Source organism: Zea mays, chromosome 8 (genome assembly GCF_902167145.1).
Source record: "Zea mays cultivar B73 chromosome 8, Zm-B73-REFERENCE-NAM-5.0, whole genome shotgun sequence".
NCBI classification, from domain to species: domain Eukaryota; kingdom Viridiplantae; phylum Streptophyta; class Magnoliopsida; order Poales; family Poaceae; genus Zea; species Zea mays.
In genome coordinates, this window is record NC_050103.1 from 174,202,997 (window position 1) to 174,209,733 (window position 6,737).

The 6,737-nt window shown below is 39.5% G+C and overlaps 1 long non-coding RNA gene across 1 annotated transcript; it reads right to left on the minus strand.

Moving 5' to 3' along the window:
- Positions 1 to 4,647: 4,647 nt before the first annotated feature.
- LOC103636487 (uncharacterized) lies at positions 4,648 to 6,737 on the minus strand. Its single transcript, XR_558043.2, has 4 exons — positions 6,649 to 6,737; positions 5,863 to 6,382; positions 5,371 to 5,488; positions 4,648 to 4,662 (listed from the first exon to the last, which is right to left on the minus strand). It is a non-coding gene; the product is annotated as an uncharacterized lncRNA (long non-coding RNA).

The window sequence follows — 6,737 nt, forward strand, 5'->3', positions numbered from 1 at the left end:
TGATGTCGTGTGTTCTATTGAAATGCTTATTTTGCCTAATATACTTAATTTATATTTTTTGAGAAATCGGTTAATCGCTAAAGATGCATGTGTTAGGGTTTAGGGTAAACCCAAATAAATAAATGACCTGTATCTTATTAAGGGCATGTTCATTTCACCCCCAATCCATAAATGTGTTCGTTGGTGAGATGTGGGCCATCCAGCCAGTCCAATATCTAGCCACGAGCCATTTGTTTCGTTGTGTAGAAGAACTCATGTGGGTACAAATCCAAGCAAGCACTCAACATTAAGGGTCTCTTCGTTTTAATCAGTAACATTGATGTGTTTTTCATCGTTGTATTTGAACCGAAGTTCTTTATAGCCATGATTTACCATGAACCTTTACCCACAAATGGCATGTTATGTCAAAAGAGCCCATTCTTTGGGCATAAGAAGATAAGTTTTCACTTATGTCAAACTGGCCATAAGTGACTTCATGTTAGTAAGTAATTAAGCATTAAGTAATGTTTCAGTACTTCTTATGACTGAGTTGAGAAATAAGTTTCTCTGTTGTATGCTTCTGCCATTAAGTTAAGATGGTGATCATCTAAGCATTGACTCTGATAATGTCACTTTTGCTTGAGACTTGATAACTTTTTCATTAAGATAATGGATCATGGCTATATATTGACCAACATTGTTTATAGCCATGTGTCTATGATTGACTATTGCAGGCGTCAAGTCATATTGTCTTAAGCATTTATGATTATGTTTAAGTGATTTTTAAAGTTGAAGTGTTATTGTTGGAATTGAATAAGTGCCTTAATTGAATGTCAGCCTTCTATAAGCATAAGATATAGCACATCGATATATTTCGATCAACGTTTATGTCAAGGTGTTGTTCATAAAAGGTTTTTTTGTATATTTGTTAAGTTCTTCATTTTCTACCCAACAGTGATGGAAGAAGCACTAAGTTTTTACATGGTGCTAATACCATGAAACTCAAATAATTGTGATTCATGAGATATTGAAGTTGCAATATCCCTATTCCCCACTGCTATGTGACAGTAAGTTCTTTGCTTGTACCATGTAAGCAAAGTAAGATTATGCGTAGAATATACATTATGTCGGGCCAAGTAAGATTATGCGTAGAATATGTTGGTAAGAATGTGGGGGAGAAATCCTTAGATCTAGGGGAGCAATTCCCTAAGTTCAATATATATTAAGTTAAATGACTAGCATTGATGAAAAAGTCTTGATTGACAATAAAAGTAACATGTGCGTGATAAAATTTTAGCAAATTCTAAGTTTACTAGCTGAGTGCCCGTGCGTTGCAACGGTAATATATAATACCAGTATACTATGATAACTTATATATAAAATGTATTTCTATTGTTATGAGAAAATGTTTCATAATCAATTTGTGATCCTAGTTATACATAAATTTTGTTATTTTAATCTAGTTGTTTCACCACTACATTGCAACCATCAGTATCATGCAGACTTCGATATATGCCACGATTTGTATGTTCTCATCATTGGAGAGCACGTTCCACACATGCTGGAAGAAATTTCCTCGTACATCGTTAGTCATCAGACACGCACCACCATACGCTCTTGCTTAAACAAAAAGGTAAGTGTGTGTGTTTGCGAAGAGAATTAAAGGCAGGTCGGCACAAAAAGCTACCCTGACGGTGGCGAGGATGACGAACTGGTCACTGTTGTCGATCCTCCTCTACGTCACCTCCGACGCTAAGATGACGCCACAATCCTCGATATAGTAGTCGTCGAACGCGCGCGACATGACGAGTACCAATGACTCTTGGTTCGGCTACCAAACGAAGTGCACCCCGGGCTCATCAGCGACTCCACTACATACATCATGTTCGAGGACACTCACACAACGTCAGCAACGTCCATCGTCCCAGCACACAAGAATTCATGTCCGGTCAGTAGCGACTTACGTGGTAGGTTGGGCTTCAGGTGGACGATGAGCTAGACGACGTGATGGCGTCGTCGTCGGATGCGGTGTCCAGAACAACCCGAGAGTCGTCGATGTTGGCGACAACCATGAGACCCCACTGCTTAACAATGGATAGCGCGGTGCAGCTGCTCTGGACCGCGTCCAAGTGGTGGCTTCGCGGGAGCTTGTCGTACACAGCGGCGCATGCGACCACGTAGGACTGCTTCTAGAGGTCGAACTGACAGTCGCCAAGCTTCTTCTCGTCATCGATAAGCGACGCCAACGTGAGTGTCTCCTGCTCATGGTGTTTGTTCGGGGTTTCAAGTAAGAAACATGGATTCATGCTTGGCGTTGGTTTATGAAAATGACTCAGAAGTCTGATCTATGGAAAAAATATTACGAAGAAAAATGTCACGCATGCAAAAAAGTGAATTTAAGTATAATACATTATTCAAACAAAAGAAATTGCATGCAAAGCTCTTCTTTAAATAATATTACCTCCATCCAAAAATCTAATTCAAGAATCTCGGTGATACTTATCTACTACTACGCATTGTGCAAGGGTAGCAAGTGAGCTTGGTGAGAGATGTAGTAGATGTGTTTTCTATCATAGATGTAGACATAAACACATATGTGGTGTAGCGGTAGCTACTCTTGGCCTTTGCTTGAGAGGTCATGGGTTCAAATCTCCTTGAGGACATGTGTTTTTTTAATTTTAGCTAGACGTGGGCTGTACGGGGGAATGGAAATGGGCTCTGCAGGAGGAGGGAATGAGAAAGACAGAATAAAGAATGAGAATGACAGACATGGGAATGAGAACAGTGGCAGAACCGGAATGGATGGGAACGGTGGCAGAACCGGAATGGTGGCAGAACATGGGAATGACCGACTACTCTTGGAGCCTTAATAGTAGTAGAGATGTGCATACTGATAGTATGTGACCTCAAGAAAAATAAAGTTTTATGAGGTAAAGTCAAAGAAGTGGAATATCAATCATGAGATTTTATCGAAATATGCAACTATTGTTTTAGTTCACATTTCGAGGGGCGGAGTAAATCCCATTAAGTTGTTTTAGTTCACATTTCGAGGGAGGCAGATAAATCCCATTAAGAACTCTATTTCTTCTATAAGATTGGAATTAAGTAATCTTGGATATGATTTCCATAAGATCAAGAAATTTTGGATGGTTGATTGTAAGATGATGCCATCCATTTTGAAAAAGTTTTTCCAGAAGAACCAATACATTGGGTTGTCATGGGTCCATATAGAATATGATGACTCTAAAGGGAAATATTTGAGAACTTAAAGTAAAGAAAATATATGTTGTTTTAGTTTCATCCTATTTGAATTAGAAATTTTATTGATAGAGTCAACACGGTGAGTTAATGTGGGTTCACATTAATCTAGTGACTCTAGAGGGAAATATTTAAATGATACAAAGTATGAGATTACAAAGTATGGGTAGCACTTGTTGTCCATAGACACCATCATTAAGTTATCTTCTAAGACCCGAGGGTGAGTTTTCTGTTTTCACATATAGAACTCTTGTATGGTGCCATTTAGTAAATGCTTGCAATATGCATTTTACTCAATAAGTGGTTAATATGGTGATTATGTTAACCGATGGCACCTATTGTAAGTTCTAGACATTGGTACAAGGTTCATAAATTTTCTTCAAGGAACATTGATGATGTTTGTTAAGATTCATCGAGAATGGTCCAAATAAGGGGAGTTGCGTAGACGCTCCCCAAAAACATAATTGTCGATCCCTCGTGCAAGGTCTCGAACGGCAAGGGCTTCGAAGACACCTGCCCTCTCGCTGCTCTGTGTGCGCAGAGTCACGAGATGGGAATACTCTCACTTGCGGCTGGGTTGTGACTCTGAAATGTTTCTGTTCACGTGTGTCAAGTGTCAGGGGTTCTCCTCTACTTAACCTCTCGCAGAGGGAAGCTGAAGGAGAAGGCTCGCATGCTGCACGAGCTGAAGGACAAGAGTCTCGCATGCAGCTGACGAAGAGACAGACAACTGAAAAGTTTACGCGGTTAGTGAGTGCTAAAAATTAACACAACCACGCCCGCTCGCCGGCCGGCCTCGCCACGCCACGCCCGGCCCGAGCCCGGCGGCGGCACGCCCTTGTCCGTTTCTTAACTTCTCAAGTTAGGTGGAATAATTCCCACCATATAAGTCAAGCCAAAAGACTCTTGTACTTCCAATATGGTACTATTGGTCTTCTCCAGCACTACACATCATAGAGTTTATTCAATAAATGAGCCAAGCCCATAAAAAATCTAACACTCCCTCTGTTCCAGAATATATTTAAATAGATGATGATGAATTTAGACACATATAAAACACATATATCAAAATAAAACTCGCAAGAGAAGGTACCAAAACATGTTCCTGTAGTACCCTTTTGATGTGTATACCAAACAGCTTAGATTAATTCCTATCATGGCTTACTTTGAAAAGGGGCCGAATGCGTTGTACGTTGGAGTACAAATACATCCTCTTTGTTCAACGTGCAAGCAATATCAACTCAGGTGTTGCGTACTTTACCCAGTCTCAGGAGAGCACTTCACCCAGGAGAGACAGTTATAATTCCCATTTTCTCGATGCAGAACAGACCACACCAATCTGTGGTTTCTTCAACTTTGCTCAACCCAAATTCTTGGATGCCTGCGTCATCCCAACCATTTCCCAGTAGTCTTGTGAGAACTTTACTGAGAAAGAAGCCATTTGTTAGTTTCTTATCTTACGTTATTACCTTAAATAAGTGCTACAGTTCAAGCCAAAGCAATAAAAGGAGTTATATATCAAATATTCTACAAACTAGAGCTGATGTCATGCTGTTAATTTCCCCCATCTGACAGACTACTCATGTCAATTAGTTTGAGCTTCATCCCTTTGAACAATCAGGCGATTACCTTAGATGGCACATATACCATTCCATTTACTTTTGTTTCGTTCCTTGGTTAACGAGTGCCTTCTTTTAATGCAAAACAAGTGCCTGTCAGATGTCCTCCAGGAGATATTGAATTCTATAACTGTATTATAAGTATAAGCACCCACTGTTGTTCAAAAAGGAAAATGGAACAGGCATCTGTGGCGACATGGTTGAATGGATATTTTCATAAACCATGGTCACATGTAATAAAGGTACAGCCGTACAGCCCTTATGCAGAGTAAGAAGGTTTACATATACTTGAGTGGGTACATATGTAGTGGAAGCCACTAATCAGATGCTGCGAAAATTCTAAGAATATTGAGAGTTAGCGTTCAGAGTGCAATTATTAATATTACTCAAGTCCAAACTAAATCCGTGCTTAAAAGGGAAACCAAAAATGAGTTAAGTTGCAATACAGACACATTGCCAAACTTCCAAGAAATAACAAACTACAAGTGACAGCTAATGTTGTAACAGCAAATACCTTGAAAAGGATGAGTGCATGCAGCAGCAAGTGTTCGAATGATTTTGCTGCTGCAAATTAATTTGAGCCATGAGCCCAGATAATTTGTGTAAGAATATCACACTTCCCCAACAGCTAACTGCAGAACACAATACGGGATAAATTATCCTTATAAATGCATAGAACATTAGCTAAACTTGGAGGACGAGATACAAGAACAACATGCTTCTGGCTAAACAAAGTAGTACTAGTAAGATTTGAGGCTATAGATCACTAAAATTGTAAATAATGTATGTCTGCACAAACCCCATAGGTTACCAGTAAACCAGCACAGCTGAAATGGACTACATGCAAGTGCAAACAGCAAAGCTCACAACGTATACAAGTAAATCAGTACAATGGAAATGGATATTTATGTGCAACCATCTGGCCATATTATTCCTTTATATAGGAATATCAATCCTTTTCTTATGAAAAAAATAGCTTAAGGTCTCAAGGGTTGATGTACCAAACCTTAGTAGACTGAAACCATGCTGCTGAACCACATTCATGTTTCAGTGTTCTGAATGGACCATTCACGGAAACCTCAGCTTTAAACTCTGTCCCGGACAAATCAAGGTCATGGAGTTTGAAATGCTCACTTGCTTTCCCATTAGGCATACGCTTAAGATTAGGTACTCCAGAAACTTCATGTATATCCTTTTCCGCGCCTGCATAGTTTCAAAATTAGTAGAATTATGGGCATGCAAACAAATGGAAGGATGTCATGGTATGCCCAAATCTATAAACCACAAGGCACAAATGTGGCTAGTGGTAAGCAAACAGGTAGTGAACCTGGTTTTGTGGCCATAATAAATCCATCCAATCTCTTTGTTAGTAAGGATGTTCCAGGAAACAACATCAAGTTTACATTATGAAGTTGTTTCCTTTCAGCATCTTCGATAGGTTTGAAGCCAAATCCTGACACCCATGTGCTAACCAACTCTGGGATGGCAGAAAGGACCAACATCTTAACATTAAATGAACAGAGCATCTGCATTAGAGGAAATAGGGGAAATCACATAGTGATATGCAGTTAAAAGTTATTAGCAGTAACATAAAAAAAGGATATCGATTTGATAAGAAATCACATATTAGCAAAGAATGGACCCGATAGGTAAATGGGAGGAAAATCATATCTTATCATTTAAGCACATCTGCAGTCCAAGTTAATGCGATACACAATCATGGGAAGCCATAACTTGTTCCAGTACTGTTGTGCTGTTTTGTGCTTTTGTCTGATTCCCTATTCCACTGTACCTTTTCAATGATGCTCATTAGAATTCGGCACATTCCTTGCCGTCGAAAGTCTACAGAAGTAGCAATAAAAGGAAGCTCAGCAGCTTTAG